At 37.3% G+C, this 19,158-nt stretch overlaps 2 long non-coding RNA genes across 2 annotated transcripts; both read right to left on the bottom strand.

Moving 5' to 3' along the window:
- Positions 1-13,010: 13,010 nt before the first annotated feature.
- On the bottom strand, positions 13,011-13,461 carry LOC145801569 (uncharacterized). The gene is made up of 2 exons (XR_014343182.1): positions 13,324-13,461; positions 13,011-13,214 (listed from the first exon to the last, which is right to left on the bottom strand). It is a non-coding gene; the product is annotated as an uncharacterized LOC145801569 (long non-coding RNA).
- Positions 13,462-13,592: 131 nt separating this feature from the next.
- Positions 13,593-16,776, bottom strand: LOC145800984 (uncharacterized). The gene is made up of 2 exons (XR_014341730.1): positions 15,988-16,776; positions 13,593-15,950 (listed from the first exon to the last, which is right to left on the bottom strand). It is a non-coding gene; the product is annotated as an uncharacterized LOC145800984 (long non-coding RNA).
- Between the last annotated feature and the right edge of the window lie 2,382 nt (positions 16,777-19,158).

Here is a 19,158-nt window from a genome sequence, read left to right as displayed (position 1 = left end):
TCGGTTTTATTTTTTTTATTTTGATTATTCTATTGCATACAAGCGGAAGGTTTCATCAGTAAGATTCTGAAAGCCTTTCTAATGTATATCTTTACAAAGAGTTCATCTTAAATTTATGACTAAAAAAGGTATGACTGAAAAAGAAAATATTACACCACAATCTTTTCTAATGTCTAATTTTTATTTACATCCCAATCTTTTCTAATACCTAGTTCCTAATATACACAATTTCTATTTACACTTCAATCTTTCTTAACACCTAATTCCTAACATACACAATCATGCCATATATATACCATGAATATTTGGGAAGTTACTATTTTAATAAGCTATTTTAATTTTTGAGTATTTTAATAGGTTAAAATTTTTATATTTGAAAAGATGATTAGATTTTCTTATAATTAGATGTAATGTTTGTGAGAGAAAAAATGAAATGATTATGACTTTGATGTAATATTTTACGTTATTGACTATTTTAACCTATTTTATATTTTAATACTATTTTAACCAAAAAAAACTAAAAACAATTTCTTCCCAAACAACCCCACAATCATGCCATATATACAATAAATTCCCACTGCTCGATCCAACGGCTACGTATAGCAATGGGCGTGCTTTTGGTTTTCTATGCCCAAGTCATGTATGTAGTTGAGATAGGTAGAGCCATGCAGCATGGTTTTATGTTGACTGCATCGACCACATAATTAAGTTGAGATTTTGAGTTGTTAAATGAAATTTTGAAGAGCTATTAAATTTCAATAATTCAAATCATAGAGTTTGTTGAGGATTTTATTTTTGTAAGACACCACGTTGATCGGACATTGATTGCTACTTGATCGGATTTGATTTCTATCAACAATTTATTTTAAAATCATATTTATTGTTAACAAAAATATGATTTGATTGAATAGCTATCGATATCTGATTAGCGTAATTTTTTTGCAGGAATGAAGTATTCAGCAAATTCTGCACATTGAACTGTTCGAATTATTAAAACAAGATCCGTGATGAACTCCACAGATCTAACAGCACACTCCAAACCAATCTCAAAATGGAGAGAAGCTTGACCCTAAATTTAAAAGTTACGTTGCATTAATCTGTCCAAAAACTTCCAAACTCAAAAAAAGAGGGGAAAAAAATCAAAAATATTTTTTGTCTGAAAATCAAGTTGTGCACCGCTGTGACTAATGGTGCTCATGCCCAACTTTTACAATCAGTACAATTGCTCCATTTTTTGGTAATTTTTTTTCTTATTTTTTTGGCATTTTTATATACGATTTTATTAAAAGTATATTCCTATTCTTCAGTTTTCTAATTATTGTAACCTCTCATAATCCTACTTGAGTTAGCTAAATGTAGAGAGTTTTTAGCTCATTGTAATTTTCTTTAAGGGTTAATTTCACTTTTATTCCCTAAAGTTTCACAATATTGTTTATTTTCATTCTTCAACTTTTAATTTATTCTATTCAATCCCTAAACTATTGAATTTGGATCTACTCAACAAAATTGCAACTGATCTACTTATTCACAAAAGGAGATAAACAAGTGAGTAGCAGAAGCATTCAACACATCAACTTTCGTAGGCAAAGTAGTCATTTAAGATTAGTTGTTGAGAAAAAAAAAAAAAGAAAGAAAGAAAGAAAATGCAAGAAAGAGGAAAGAAGGAAGTGGTGAGAACTAGGGGTGGGCACGGGTCGGTTGTGGTCATGGAACCTCTAATCCGTCATCCGTCCCCCAAATTGGTAGATTCGAGAAAATCAATCCGCATCCGTCCGCCAATCCGGTGGATGTGGATTGAGTGTAACGCTCTCAAAATAAACCGCCAGTTGTAACACCCTAAAAATAAACCCATAATTCATACATTCATAAATTTCACTTCAATTTCACATTTTCCCAAATTAATTATTCAACATGATTAGGGTATTAATCCCTCTATTTTCAAATGTTGCCCCCAAGGCCAACCTTCACTCATACTTCATAAACAACCCCAATTTCAAGTCTCTAATATATATTTGACTCAAAACATTGAAAACCCCTCTTTCATAAATTACACAACAAACCCTAACTTTTTTCAAAATTACCCAACAACGCCAACTAATCAAAATGACTAAAATTTATGTTAAAACTCATAGAATAAAGTAGGTATCCCTACCTTAATTTTCGAAGCTCAAAGGAGAAGAGAGGCGAAACTCAAAGTGCTCCAAATCCACAACTTTTCAGATTAAAGGGAAGCCCTCGCGAAGTTCTACCTTTCTTCCAAAGGGACTAGGGTAGAAGACCATTAGAACTAGATGAAACCCTAGAGAGAAGGTATATAGAGAGAGAAAGAGCAACTGGTCTAGGGTTTGTATAAAAGAAGATGATGAAAAAGTGAAATGTAACCCGCTGCTGCCAACTGATATCATTCGAGGCTCGCTCGAACGAAGGAGTGGTCGCTCGAGCAACCAGACACAAAGAAACCTCGCTCGAGCGTAGAAAGCCTCGCTCGAGCCAACAAATCGAAGCTTCAGGTGTGCAACCCAAAAGCATGCTCGAGCGAAGAAAAGCTCGCTCGAGCGAAGAAACCCAAAACATAGACCTTGCTCGCTCAAGCGAAGGAAAGCTCGCTCGAGCGAAGAATTGCAACCTTCAGGTCCAGAACCAGACGCAGACGCAAGCTCGAGCGCAAGACTTCTCGCTCAAGCCACCAGACACATCACCCAACTCTCGCTCGAGCGAAGGAACCCCGGCTCGAGCGAAGGATTTAAAACACAGAGCTCGCTCAAGCGACAAAAGTCTCGCTCGAGCGAAGACACCAAAATCTGAGCAACAACCATTTGTTTCAAAATACTCCCAACTTGATACAAACCTGCCCATCACATCCTAAAATTCAAATATAAGGAATTAAAGGACGGAAATGAAACAAATGCAATAATACTCAACCGCGGAACCTAAGTCCAGAATACTGTACATAAAAGGAAAAACCCGGGATCGCTATATTGAGCAGATTGGCGGTTTGACGAATGGATGCGAATCGGTTTGGCGGTTTAAAATTTTATAAATTTTTAACATAATTCAACTTGTGCACTTCCCAAAAAAAAAATATTACAGTAAATGACTTAAAAAAATATTAGAATCACTGCATGACTCATCCAAAGTAAGAAAGTTTGAAACTTTAGAATATCACAATCACTGCATGCCTCATCCACATACTACAATCACAGCATGTCTCATCCATATAAAGTATTACAATCTGTGGTTCTTAAAATATAAAAACAATTCAAACCACCAAAACCATGAACAGAGCAGTAGTAGAGATTGTATATCTCTGTATTGTTACATCTATATCTGTTTTTGAAAACAAAAACCAACCAGCATATATCATATTTTCTATTTATTATTTTTAGAGAAAAATTTAAAAACCAAAAATATAGATAAATAATACGTTTATTTTTTTCAATTCAAAAAAGATATTCAAGTTGAAAACTTTTTTTCAACAGAATATTTAAACTCTTTTTTAATTGAAAACACAATCAGAATATTTAAACAAACTGAAAACACAAAGTCTTATAAATTACTAGGGGTGCTCGCGGTTTGGCGGTTCGATTGCGGCCAAAAGAATCTCAAATCTGCCATCCGTCCGCCAGATTGGTGGATTGGAGAAAATCAATCCGCAACAGTCCGCTCGTCATCATGCATCCGTCCAAAATGCGGTGGATCGGTTTGGTTTGGTCGGTTTTGGCAGATCGGTATATTCGCTGCTCACCCCTAGTGGGGGACATTAATTATTGAAAAGCGCAACATTTAACGAAATGCGAGCCTCGGAACATCGTAGAAACTTTTTCAAAAATATTTTGAAAGAGAGGGTTTTAAGATCTAAAATCATTTTGGTCAAAATAGTTTTGGTCCAAAATAGGGTGTAAGGTTGGGATTTGACACTCTCCTTACCGAAGAAATCGAACCTTTGCATAGCATAACTTTCATCCTCAAGTAATCAATCAATGGTGCCCAAGTCTGAAGGGCGGTCAAAAATGGGGTGTCTACACTAGTTAAGTGAGATCCAAAACACCCCTATGAGAGGGTGGGGTTACCCTGTCCTAGTTTCATCAAGAACTAGAGTTCACTATTCAAACAAAGCGGTTTCACGCAATCCTGAATTTAGGTTAGTATCTTGTCCTAGTTTGGAACAGTCTCTATGGTTTTCAATATGCAACTAGGCCAAATGGTCAAAAGGGTACCTCGGCAAGACTACCTAATATACCTTTCGCACCTAACACCGAGAAGTGAAAGAAGGATCAAACGGTACAGCGGTAGTCCAGATCCAAGGGTTGTGTTCCCATCATAGCAGAGCCCGTGACCAGTCAGCCTTTTGGCAACCTTTTCAGGCAAGCCTCTGGCAAACTGTCCAGGAATAACAGATGGCAAACACAGTGACTTAAGCGCACCAATGTAAATGCAATGTAAAGAAACATATAAGTGTAAATAAAATTTCATATCATAATGTTCAAGTCAAGTTCTCTAAATCTCTAGCAGAGTCGCCAGAAACTGTAGCTTGACTTTTTCGCACCCCCTTTCGGAAGTTTGAATATAAGCCCTACAGTTCGGACTCCCGTGGTTCTAAATCTAATCTCACAAGTGCAATGTGAAATTGATAAACACCAAAGAGTCCAAATCCGACAAATCTTTTGAAAAATCAATTTTGAATCAAATTGTCAAAAATGGACTGCTTTGCCAGATACAGAGTTGCCACATAAATATTTTATTTTGGAAAATTTAGGAAACCCATGACTCATGCCAAAGGCCACGTGTCCGTCATCACCAAGATTGTCTCGGCTCAAGAACTTGGGTACGAGAGGGGAAGGTCATGAATACTTTGGGCACCCCCGCTCGCCCGATCAAAGATCAGCGTCTACTAATCATGATATGAATTTTATGTACATTATATGCTCTTATTCTGGTTTATTAGGCTAGCATTACTATGTGATGCGCACAAAACAAGTATAGACTAACTTGTAAGAATTAGAGCATCTCGAGTCATGTTTGTTTTGCAAAAATGTTTCGAAATATGTACCATTTGAAAAAATGATCGCATATAAACATTACTCAAATTATTTCAATTCGAGCAATTAGCCTTCATCCACAAGCATTCAAGCAGTTTATCAATTAAGCACTTAGCCTCATGGCAAACATGCTAGATATGACAACATCAACACTCATGCAATATGCTAAAGCGAGTAAAGGCTCACCTAGTACTCCAAGTCAAAAAAGAAATGAGTTAGAAAAAAATGCATGATTCCTGACTTATGCAATATGACTAATGCAACATATGTGATAATGCAACTAATAGGCTCGGCTACTAATATGACATATGAATCAATTAACTTGCATGCGGTCTAAGCACGTATTCAAAGTATTGAAACGACAATGCAGTTAGAATGATGAACCGAGTCTCGGTGCATGCAATACAAATAGAGGCAAACATGAAGTATGCTAATTGAAACATGATGTCCCTAAACTAACTATCATAAGCAGTTAAATAAAATAGAGAAAGACGTGGGGTTGGAAGACATACACATTATTACATTGTGCCCTCACGAAGGAGAGTCCGAATGAATAAACTAAGCTAATTAACTAACTAATTAAAGCTAAAGCTAATTAAGCTAATTATTACAAAACAAATGAAATTAGCTAAACTACTTAACTAATTATTACAACACTTGAATTAATTAACTAGTTAACTAACTAATTAAATAATTACAACACAAGTGCAATTAAAATAAATAATTAAACTAAACAACTAACTACGACGTCTCAGGAAACGAGGAATGTTCATGTACATGCACGGTTTCCACCCGAAAAGACCACTGTTTTGCTTCCGGAGAGCCTCTATTGCACAATAGAACACCAACACTGCTGCTCACTCTGCTCTGCTTACAAACTCATTACTAAACTTTGCATCACTGGCCGGCCGGCCATCAAAGGTGGTCTACCGGCCACCTGCCGACCATGAAAAGTGGTCTGCCGACCACTGCTGCGTAAGTTCATCTTGCTGCAACAGAGGACAAACAGAGCATATACAGGCTATTTTCATGGGTTTGTTTGCACAACTCATCCCTCCTTTTCATGAGCAAATCAAAGGAGTAGCAAGTTCAGTTCACAAACCGTCAATGGATGCAATTTCATTGCATGATGGTTTGTGGAACCAACTGTGCAAGCTCAATAAATGCAATAAAAATGAGACTCTCAAAACCACCTCCCTATCATGAAAGATCAAGGGAAGTGATGACCTTGAAAACTTGAATCATTTCGTCACTAGCAAGTATGAAATGGTCCAAGTTCCATATGTTCAATTAACATCCGATTGAATACAACCAAATTATTATCTTGCTCACCTTTAGTCCCAAGTTTTAGTTACTCATTTTAATTTACCAACCATTCTTTAATTCAATTAAGTCCAATAGTGAATTAAAGTCCTCTAATGGAAAGAGGGCTCAAAACACAAGTTGCTTTGGGTATGAAAGAAGTATCATAAAGTTGGTAATGAACCTTCTAAGGGATCAAACCATTAAGTATGAAACCTCAATTTCATACTTGGGTAAGCAAGTGACTTCAAACCACTTTCAAAGAAAAACAAAAAAGCCAAGAATGGAGGGAGGTTGCAGAAATTATTAGTGCTGAAATGAAGTATGAAAAGCCCAAAATAAGTGCTATCAACTCAAATAAGTGATGTCTAAGACCAAAAACATCAAGCTTATGAGGACTATTACACTAGAAGCATGCAAAACAAAGCTTAAATGCAAACAACAGACCAAAACAGTGCTAAAATAGGTTAAAACAAGTCCTAAAACATGCTAGATTTGAACTAAAAAAGTCTAGATTAAAATGCTAAAACATGGCACCAACTAGGCTAGTAAGCAAGGTACACGGAGGGGAGGCTAACCCCACCAAATTTGGACTTCAAAACATGATTTTGGCCATTGAAAAAGCTTTGAAAATCAATGTTTAAAAGCGTGGAAAAAGATGGTAAAATGGTGGGAAACACAAGGGCAAAGGCCTCCAAAACAAGGTATAAAGAAAGGCTATCAACCCCTCAACCTTTAATGGCCTTAAACCCAAGCTTCAGCCCAAAAAACATAGAGTTTTGACAGCCCAAAACAATGGAAAAACAGTAGGAAAAATAACAGAGAAAACAAGCAAATAGGTAAAGCCTTATACCTTTTGAAGAGAAAAAGCTATTCCAAGCAACAAAACCAAGTAAACACACCATCTAGAGCTCAAACCAAGCTCAAAAGTACCTCAGCTCAAAGGTGAGAAGATTGGTTAAGGGTGTATAGGGAAAGGTTAAGGAATTATAGGCAAAAGCGTAGAGATTTGGTAGAGAGAGAGGAAAATTTTTAAGCTCAAAATTTTCTAACCTTAAAACATAAGAGAGGGACCTCCTATGTATAGAAAATATGAAATTCCCTCAAGGAGATCCAGCCCTACACGTGGGGATAGATGCATGCATCTGTGCAAACAACTGGCACAACTGGCACAACTGGCATAAAATATCTGCAAAATACACTGGTGGCCGGCCGGCCATCACTGGTGGCAGGAAAGCCACATCAGTGGCCAATAGCCCAAAAGTGATGGCCGACAGCCCAAAAGGGGTGGCCGGTAGGCCACCAAAAGCTACAGACTTGAAGAACCAAGGCTTGGTCCAAAAATGAGGCAACAAGGGTGCAGGGTTTGAAAGGCTCAAAGTTGTGGCATTCCGCTGAGGACTTCGAGTACTTGGCAAGCATATAAACTCATTATCAGGTGTGCATGCGAGGACGTCCAAGTCGTAAGGGTCGTAAAAAATGGGGTGTCTACAAAAGTCCACTTAAATTTACAAACTATACTAGAAAATGGTAATCCTCATTAGGCTTGCTGATTTTGAAATACTTGATGGAGACACCCTAAAAAAAAAATGATATCATTAAATATCATGTATTTATATTGTCCATCAACAATGGTACTACATCATGGAAGTTCATTAAACAACTGTTTTTGGATTGCTAGTCATCCATTCTTCAGAGTCTAGAAGAATTGGAGAAACTTTGAATACATGATATAATGAAAGAAATTGACCATGTCAAGCTACAGCGACACAACAGCCCAAATATTTAAAAACAAAATAGAGGATGGAATTTTATTGAGTATATTCCAATCATAAATAAATCATAGTGCAATATGTTTTTTCTCCCCTTTTTCTCTGTGAATGTAATCAATAATCATTTGATTATCCATAATCCCAAAGAGTAGGAAAATAATCTTTAAAGTAACCAATTTGTGATACTTATTGGCCATCAATTCAACCATTAAAACCCTAAAATAGTTGTTGTTGAGAACTTTTAATCTCACATTTTCATAAAATCTTGTAACCTACATATTTTGAAAGTCGAGCCAAAACAAGTGTTTTGCTTCTAGAAACCTTCTTCTATCTTGAAAACCACAACCCTAGAAGCTTTCTGTAATAGGACCAACCAGAATTCCTATTGTATGAAAAAATACTCGAACTTTCCTTTAAGTTGTCCTACTACATCATGTTGAATCTGAAGAAAGAATATAACTCCTCAAAAACTTAGAAGACAAACTCAAACAACCCAATAAATAATCAAAGAAGGTGCTTAAGTTATTAATTTGCAAAACCTTTACTGCACTTTGTTCATGTTTATGCCTTCTATGTGGATCTTGAAGTTGCCTATATTGGTTTATATTGCAAAACTGTATAGTCTCGAAAGAATTTTATGGCGCTGAATAGTATATTTGATGTTGATCAAACTAAAGACTTTAAAGTACTATCCAAACTGAAAGTAAAACTAAAACAACTTTTTTACTATAATAAAAAGGCCAATATGCATTTTGCATCTCCTTGAAAACTTTATTAAATCCAAAAGGACTAGATGTAGCTCGGCTTTTTCGCGCCCCCTTTTGGAAGTTTGAAAGAAGCCCTACAGTTCAGACTCTCGCGGTTCTGAATCTAATCTCACAAGTGCAATGTGAAATTGATAAACACCAAAGAGTCCAAATCTGGCAAATCTTTTGGAAAATCGATTTTGAATCAAATTGTCAAAAATGGACTGCTTTTCCAAATACAGAGTCGCCACCTAAATATTTTATTTTTAGAAAATTTAGGAAACCCATGACTCGTGCCAAAGGCCACGTGTCCGTCGTCACCAAGATTGTCTCGACTTGGGAACTTAGGTACAAGAGAGGAAGATCATGAATTGAGTACCCCCGCTCGCCCGATCAAAGATCGGCCTCTACTAATCATGATATGATTTTTATCAACACTATATGCTCTTATTCCGGTTTATTAGGCTAGCATTTACTAGGTGATGCGCGCATACAAGGTGTAGACTAGTTTGCCCGAATTGAAACAATTCAACTTTATGTTTGTTTTTCGAAAAGGGATTGATTTTTCCACTTGACAAAGTAGGCTTAAAGCTTGTGAATTTGTCACTTAACAAAGTGGGCTTAAACTTACTTTCATTAAATCATTCCAATTCAAGCAACAAGCCTTCATCCACAGGCACTCAAACAGTTTAACAAGTAAGCACTTAGTCTCATGGCAAGCATGCAATCATGGCAATCACTAACACTCATGCAAGTATGCTAAAGCGAGTAAAGACTCACCTAGTACTCCAAGCCAAAATAAACAAAAGAGTTAGAAAAATGCCTGATCTTAACTTTATGCGATATGACTAATGCAACACATGCGATATGCAATTTAAATAGGCTTTTCTACTAAACATGGCATATGAGGCAATTTAAATAGCATGCGGTCTAAGCACGTATTCAAAGAAGTATTGAAACGACATTGCAGTTAGAATGATGAATTGAGCCTTGGTTCATGCAATACAAATGGATGCAAACATGGAGAATGCTAATTGAAACATGATGTCCCTAAACTAACCATCATAAGCAGTTAAATAAAAGGGAGAAAGACGTAGGGTTGAAAGACATACACATTATTAAATTACGCTCTCACGAAGGAGAGTCCGAATGAATAAACTAGCTAACTAATTAAAGCTAAGCTAAAGCTAATTATTATAAACCAAAATGAATAACTAGTTAAACTACTTAACTAATTATTACAACAACAAATGAACTAATTATTTAACTAATTAAAGGATTACAACACAATTACAATTAATAATTAAACTAAGCAATTAACTACTCCGCCTCAGGGAAACGAGGGATGTGCATGCACATGCTCTGATTCCACCTGAAAAGACCACCGTTTTGCTCCCGAATACCTCTGTTTGCACAGTTGAACATTTCCAGAACAACTTTGCTCCACCTTACCAACACTCTGTTAAGTTTTGCATCAGTGGCCAGCCGGCCAAAGATGAAGGTTACCGGCCATGGAGGTGGTCTGCCGGCCATGGAAAGTGGCCTGCCAGCCACTGATGCACAGATTCATCTTGTTGCAACAGAGAACAAATAGAGTACATACAGGGTATTTTCAAGGATTATCTGTACAACTCACCCCTCCTTTTCATGAACAAACCCAATGAGTGGTGAACCTAAGCCACAAACCACCAATCCAAGTAATTTCATGGCATGATGGCTTGTGAACAATGAATGCAATAAAAAAAAAAGACACAAACCTCCTCTATTTCATGAGAGATCAAGGGAAGTGGTTGACCTTAGAGACTTGGATCATTTCATTACTAGCAAATATGAAATGGTTCGAGTTCTATGTGTTCAATTAATGTCCGATTGAACACAACAAGACACAATCAAATTCTTATCTTTGCACAATTTTAGTTTCATTTTTTAGTTACTCCATTTAATTACCCTTCCATTGTTTAACTAATTACGTCCATTGGTGAGTTAAGTCCTCTAAAAGAGAAGGAAGTGCCAAACAAGGGGTAGTTTAAGGCAAGAGAGAGATGTCATGCTGTTGATAATGAACCCCCAAAAGAGGACTAAACCATTAAGCATGGACCTTAATCTCAAACTTAAACAATCCTAAGGTTGAAACAACCCTCAAAGCAAACAAAGAGTGAAGAAATGAGAGAGGTTGCAGAGATTATGCTTGCTGAAATTAAGTGAGAAAAACGCTAGAATAATGCAATCAACTCAAACAAGTGGTGTCTAAAGGCCTAAAACACCAAGCTTGTGAGGACACTTACAAGAGAAGCATGCAAAACAAGACTCAAATGACTTAACCAACCCAAAACTGAGTTAAAACAGTCCAAATCAGAGGTCAAAATATGCTGGAATTAAGCTATAAATGGCTAGAAAATTAAGCTAACGCATAGCATAAACTAGGCTAGTAAACAAGACACAGCCTCCCCTCCAAATTTGGAGTTCAAAACATGATTTTGGCCACTGAAAAAGTTCTAAAAATCAATGTTTAAAAGCTTGGAAAAAGATAGTTTGAAAGTGGGAAACAAAGGTGGAAAAGGCCTTACAAACAAGGAATAAAGAAGGTTGAGCTACCCTCTAACCTTAAATGGCCTAAAATCACCAATTTCAGCCCACAAAAACAGAGTTTTTTATAGCCCAAAATCAATGAGAAAAGATAGAAAAACAAGTATGCAAAGCAAGGTAAAAGAGCAAGTGTTATACCTCTTGAAGAGAAGAGTAATTCCGAGCAACAAAACCAAGTATGTACACCCTCTAAAGCTCAAACCAAGCTCAAGAACTCCTTAGCTCAAAGATGAGAAGATTTGGTTAAGAGTGTATAGGCAAAGGTTAAGGAATTTGAGGCTAAAGTGTAAAGAAATGCTAGAAATAGAAAGAATTATAGAGAGAGAAAAATTTTTGAGTTCAAAATTTTCTAACCCTAAAACATGAGAGAGGGGCCTCCTATATATAGAAAACATGAAATCTTTACAAGGGGATCTAGCCCTCCACGTGTGGACAGATGCATGCATCTGTGCAAACAGCTGGCACAACTGCCATAAAATATATGCAGAAAACACTAGTGGCCGGCCGGCCATCACTGGTGACCGGCAAGCCACATCAGTGGTCAGTAGCCCAAAAGTGATAGCCGGCAGCCTCAAAGGGTGGCCGGCAGGCCACCAAAAGCTGCAGGCTTGAAGGTCCAAAGCTTGGTCCAGAACAAGGAAACAAAGGTGCAGGGTTTGAAAAGCTCAAAGTTTTGGCATTCCGCTGAGGACTTCGAGCACTTGGCGAGCAAACAGACTCATCATCGGGTGTGCATGCAAGGACGTCCAATTCGTAAGGGCCGTCAAAAATAGAGTGTCTACCCTAGGCACCATAGTTTTCATAGCCCCCTGCATTCTCGTTTTAGCCTAACTTTCCATATGATCATTCCTATTGTTTGTGCAATGGTAAATGCCCAAACAATTATGCATAAGAACATAGACTCAAGTCCAAAAACAACTACTTTCCGCGGATAAGCCAAAGGTTATATTCATGCCTAGCTTGTCTCTCTCAAAATTCTCATTAAAAGTGACCAAAACTCCACAATTGCTTTTTTTTTTTTCATCATATCAAGCAATATCAATATATCTTACTTTTGAGACTTATTATCCATTACATTATATTAATAAATTTATCAAATTTATTAAGAAAACAAGAGAACTGATAAATTTATCAATAAGGCTTAATGAATAATAAATCCCAAAAATAGGACTTGCTAGTAATTTACCCTCTAAAGAACACCGAAATTTGTGGCAAGCAAGGAAGTAGACTGTCAACAACCTAATTACTAAACCTGAGTAACTAATAGCAAATTAAACTTGCTTATTTTTTCGTCCCACTCGATTTATACCTCCAAGCACGTTACATGGCTCTGAATGCACGGAATCCACTCCCATATTGACGAAGTTTTCACTCCAACTTCCATCATGCAACTTGCCTGCATAACATATATATATATATATATACGCGCGCGCGCACACACAAAATTATTTTCCATAAACCTATATATAATGATTAAAATATTATTTTTTCATTAATTTTATTTAATGAAGATAGACAAATGGCTTAAAATCTAAATTAAAAACAAAACAAAACAAAATATTAAGGAATAAATTGATGAAATTAAAAACTCCAAAATTGGGGGGTTTTTTTTTTTAATGTAATTTCCATTTAAATAAATACATATTAATGCTAAACTAACTCGTTTAACCAAGAACGAACGAACGTGTAATTTTAGCTTTCAGCTTTTGAAGATTTGTTTCCTCGGCTTCTTCTTTGTTTATCATACTCATCTTCTAGCTATCAGTTTTCTGCATTTCAGATTTTCAAATCAATAGTCATATACAAAACATGACAACTTCAAATTAAATAACAACAAATGTAATTTCACCAAAAATGATAAGATGTTCTGTTCTATACCGGCGTCGGAAGAAGGCAGGGAATCGGCAACACATTCGAGCTCCCTGAAGCCCAAGACAAAGTTAACGGTGAGATTTCACCCAAAGCTCTGCGGAATGATCTGTCTTCCCCCTTTTTATTCTTTTTTTGTCCTTTCTTTCGGTTTTATTTTTTTTATTTTGATTATTCTATTGCATACAAGCGGAAGGTTTCATCAGTAAGATTCTGAAAGCCTTTCTAATGTATATCTTTACAAAGAGTTTGTAAGAAATAATGTATAGAGAAAGAGAGAGAATAAATTGTATGTATTATTATTGATTGATATATTATTGTTATGGTTACAATGATTCCTATATATAGGAGAGGGTGAGTGTGTAGTAGGTGAGGAGTAGGTGAAGTGGAGGTGGTAGTGGTGTAGTGGGTTAGGTTTAGTGGAGTAGGTGAGGTGGTAGTGGTGTAGTGGGTTAGGTTTAGTGGAGTAGGTTTAAGTGGGTGAAGTAGGTGAGGTGAGGTGGATTTTAACAGCCCCCCGCAAACTCAAGGGGGATAGGAACTAACCAACTTGAGTTTGGAGAGAGTAACAAAACAAGAAAATACATAAAAATAAAAGAGGATAGGTGACACTGTATGGTCGTGTCAGACCATTGGTGAAGACACTGGATGGAGGTGTCATAACGTTGTAGAGGACACTGTATGGGGGTGTCATAACGTTGTAGAGGACACTGTATGGTGGTGTCATAACGGTGTAGAGGACACTGGATGGCGGTGTCAGACCGATGTAGAAGACAGTTTATGGGGTCATGTCGGACCGTTGTAGAAGACAGTTTATGGGGTCATGTCGGACCGTTGTAGAAGACAATTTATGGGGTCATGTCGGACCGTTGTAGAAGACAGTTTACGGAGTCTTGTCGGACCCTTGTAGAAACTAACCGGAATCTATGTCGGGACAGTTTACAGAGTCTTGCCGGACCCATAAAGGAGCTAACCGGAATCAATGTTGGGACAGTTTACAGAGTCTTGTCGGACCCATAAAGGAGCTAACCGGAATCAATGTCGGGACAGTTTACAGAGTCTTGTCGGACCCATAAAGAAGCTAACCGGAATCAATGTCGGGACAGTTTACAGAGTCTTGTCGGACCCATAAAGGAGTTAACCGGAATCAATGTCGGGACAGTTTACAGAGTCTTGTCGGACCCATAAAAAATACACTGTATGATGGTGTATATAGGCTGCCCAAATATAGATATATATGGATATATATAGTGAGCCCTCAAAAGTCGCGCCCTCAAAAGGCGCGCCCACTTTATCAAAGGATGTGCCATGAAAAGGCGTGCCAGTTTGTCGGGCGTCAAGAGGCGCGCGATGCGCGTGGCTGCCTCGGCTATTTAACCAAGACGAAGGCAGAGGCTGAGGCAGAGAAAAACTGAGAGAAACCTCTGAAAAATCCTTCGTGTTGCTGAGAAAGATAGTTCCGTTTGCGGGGAGAGATAGTCTGTAATACTCTGTTGCCCAGAAAATAGTCTGTAACACTTGGTTGCCCAGAAAATGGCTTCGTCTTCCCGCGGTCTGCTCACCCTCTTTCCCGACCTCAACGAGTCAACAAGAGAGATTACTGGAGCGGTGGCACTGGAACCTCAACCAAGTGCCCCGGAGTTTGCTCCGTTGAACTTTCCGATGCGGTCTGTGGAGCAAAGAATGGCAGTGCTGTCGGATGTGGAGGCCAATCAGTATACGTTGAAGGCATGTGTGGAAAGCATGACGGCGGTCACAAACTTGTCGAACCGGCTGCAGAGTAGGGCAAATGAGGTGCAGCAGTTAAACTCCCAGCTGGCTCTGCTCCAACGCATGTATAAGGATGCGCGAGCAGAGATAAGCGTGCTAAGGGCAGAAAACAAGGAGCTGAAGCGGAAGGCCACCGTGATGTTCCGATTTGGAGGTCCACCATATGCTGCAGTGGAGGAGCAGGGAGGAGGCAACTTGCTTGGTGGTCGAGGAAGCACGGAGGCAACACCGTCAAGGACCGCCCAGGACGGAGGCAAGAAGAAAAGACCGGCGGAATAGGCGAGAAGAAAAATCCCACTGTTCCGATTTGTGTTGGTTGTGTTTTGTTTTGTTTTGTGTTTTTTTATTTTTATTTATTTTTATTTTTTTTTATTTTTTATGGTGTAAAATGCTGATCGGGGTTGATCCCCGGCATGAAGAAATGACAAGTTTGTAAAATGTTGTTTTTTTTTTTTTTTTTTTTTTTTTTTGGGAGTGTTTTGTTGAAAAAATAAAAATAAAATGAAAGAAAACAAGGGAGAAAGAAAATAGATAAAAAATATTTATAGATGGATTATATGAAAAACATCAGTGCGATTGTTTCAAAATAAAGTGGGGTATTTAAAAAAGAGGAAAAGTGACTTGGAAAAAATAAATAAAAATAAGTGATTTTTGAAATCAAATGGAGGAGAGAGAGGGACAAACCCATGTGATAAAGTGGAGAGAGAATGAGTGGAGTATGGTAAGGGTTTCATCCAAAGCCAAAATTCCTGCAGCGAATCACTTCGCAAATCCTAGCATGAGCTTTTTCTCTTTCCAGGCTTATTCATGAATTTCCTGGTGATTTCAAGAGCCTCTGGTGGCATTGTGGCAGAGAACACCCCAACCTGGATTTTGGGTGGCAGCAACTGAGAACACCCCAACCTGGATTTTGGGTGGCAGCAACTGGAAAATATCATAGATCTGATTTTTAAAAAACCTCGTGACAGCATTTCATCAGCTTCATCCAAGACAAACATTTTGATGTAAACAGGGCGAAGTGATTGTCTCCGCAACATGTCAAACACACGACCAGGAGTACCAACAACAACATGAACCCCACTGGAGAGAATGCGCTGATCTTCGCGCACACTAGTCCCTCCAACACAAGCATGAACCTTCACACTTTGCTGGGCAAGTTCAAGAGTGGGTGGAAGAACCAAAGCTTGGCACTCAACCAAGCTATAATCTAGCTGCTGCAGAATTCCAGAGCAGAATGTTGCAGTGTTTCCAGTTCCAGACTGTCTCGTCATATGAGGTGAAGAATTCTTCTCCATCAGCCTCACACATGACTACAGTTGCACAAATCTTTGTTGATTTTATCAGCGGAATAGGTTGAGGTCCGGCGGGCGGCTAAGGTGAGGTTGCCGCCCGCCGGGGAAGCGAAAAATACTAGGTTTTAAACCAGCTCTGATACCATGTAAGAAATAATGTATAGAGAAAGAGAGAGAATAAATTGTATGTATTATTATTGATTGATATATTATTGTTATGGTTACAATGATTCCTATATATAGGAGAGGGTGAGTGTGTAGTAGGTGAGGAGTAGGTGAAGTGGAGGTGGTAGTGGTGTAGTGGGTTAGGTTTAGTGGAGTAGGTGAGGTGGTAGTGGTGTAGTGGGTTAGGTTTAGTGGAGTAGGTTTAAGTGGGTGAAGTAGGTGAGGTGAGGTGGATTTTAACAGAGTTCATCTTAAATTTATGACTAAAAAAGGTATGACTGAAAAAGAAAATATTACACCACAATCTTTTCTAATGTCTAATTTTTATTTACATCCCAATCTTTTCTAATACCTAGTTCCTAATATACACAATTTCTATTTACACTTCAATCTTTCTTAACACCTAATTCCTAACATACACAATCATGCCATATATATACCATGAATATTTGGGAAGTTACTATTTTAATAAGCTATTTTAATTTTTGAGTATTTTAATAGGTTAAAATTTTTATATTTGAAAAGATGATTAGATTTTCTTATAATTAGATGTAATGTTTGTGAGAGAAAAAATGAAATGATTATGACTTTGATGTAATATTTTACGTTATTGACTATTTTAACCTATTTTATATTTTAATACTATTTTAACCAAAAAAAACTAAAAACAATTTCTTCCCAAACAACCCCACAATCATGCCATATATACAATAAATTCCCACTGCTCGATCCAACGGCTACGTATAGCAATGGGCGTGCTTTTGGTTTTCTATGCCCAAGTCATGTATGTAGTTGAGATAGGTAGAGCCATGCAGCATGGTTTTATGTTGACTGCATCGACCACATAATTAAGTTGAGATTTTGAGTTGTTAAATGAAATTTTGAAGAGCTATTAAATTTCAATAATTCAAATCATAGAGTTTGTTGAGGATTTTATTTTTGTAAGACACCACGTTGATCGGACATTGATTGCTACTTGATCGGATTTGATTTCTATCAACAATTTATTTTAAAATCATATTTATTGTTAACAAAAATATGATTTGATTGAATAGCTATCGATATCTGATTAGCGTAATTTTTTTGCAGGAATGAAGTATTCAGCAAATTCTGCACATTGAACTGTTCGAATTATTAAAACAAGATCCGTGATGAACTCCACAGATCTAACAGCACACTCCAAACCAATCTCAAAATGGAGAGAAGCTTGACCCTAAATTTAAAAGTTACGTTGCATTAATCTGTCCAAAAACTTCCAAACTCAAAAAAAGAGGGGAAAAAAATCAAAAATATTTTTTGTCTGAAAATCAAGTTGTGCACCGCTGTGACTAATGGTGCTCATGCCCAACTTTTACAATCAGTACAATTGCTCCATTTTTTGGTAATTTTTTTTCTTATTTTTTTGGCATTTTTATATACGATTTTATTAAAAGTATATTCCTATTCTTCAGTTTTCTAATTATTGTAACCTCTCATAATCCTACTTGAGTTAGCTAAATGTAGAGAGTTTTTAGCTCATTGTAATTTTCTTTAAGGGTTAATTTCACTTTTATTCCCTAAAGTTTCACAATATTGTTTATTTTCATTCTTCAACTTTTAATTTATTCTATTCAATCCCTAAACTATTGAATTTGGATCTACTCAACAAAATTGCAACTGATCTACTTATTCACAAAAGGAGATAAACAAGTGAGTAGCAGAAGCATTCAACACATCAACTTTCGTAGGCAAAGTAGTCATTTAAGATTAGTTGTTGAGAAAAAAAAAAAAAGAAAGAAAGAAAGAAAATGCAAGAAAGAGGAAAGAAGGAAGTGGTGAGAACTAAGGGTGGGCACGGGTCGGTTGTGGTCATGGAACCTCTAATCCGTCATCCGTCCCCCAAATTGGTAGATTCGAGAAAATCAATCCGCATCCGTCCGCCAATCCGGTGGATGTGGATTGAGTGTAACGCTCTCAAAATAAACCGCCAGTTGTAACACCCTAAAAATAAACCCATAATTCATACATTCATAAATTTCACTTCAATTTCACATTTTCCCAAATTAATTATTCAACATGATTAGGGTATTAATCCCTCTATTTTCAAATGTTGCCCCCAAGGCCAACCTTCACTCATACTTCATAAACAACCCCAATTTCAAGTCTCTAATATATATTTGACTCAAAACATTGAAAACCCCTCTTTCATAAATTACACAACAAACCCTAACTTTTTTCAAAATTACCCAACAACGCCAACTAATCAAAATGACTAAAATTTATGTTAAAACTCATAGAATAAAGTAGGTATCCCTACCTTAATTTTCGAAGCTCAAAGGAGAAGAGAGGCGAAACTCAAAGTGCTCCAAATCCACAACTTTTCAGATTAAAGGGAAGCCCTCGCGAAGTTCTACCTTTCTTCCAAAGGGACTAGGGTAGAAGACCATTAGAACTAGATGAAACCCTAGAGAGAAGGTATATAGAGAGAGAAAGAGCAACTGGTCTAGGGTTTGTATAAAAGAAGATGATGAAAAAGTGAAATGTAACCCGCTGCTGCCAACTGATATCATTCGAGGCTCGCTCGAACGAAGGAGTGGTCGCTCGAGCAACCAGACACAAAGAAACCTCGCTCGAGCGT

The sequence above is a fragment of the Camellia sinensis genome, chromosome 10, assembly GCF_055761805.1.
Source record: "Camellia sinensis isolate YWXY chromosome 10, ASM5576180v1, whole genome shotgun sequence".
In the NCBI taxonomy this organism is placed as follows: Eukaryota; Viridiplantae; Streptophyta; class Magnoliopsida; order Ericales; family Theaceae; genus Camellia; species Camellia sinensis.
Note: the sequence above shows the minus strand (reverse complement) of the source record. Positions and strands in the feature narration are given on the sequence as shown.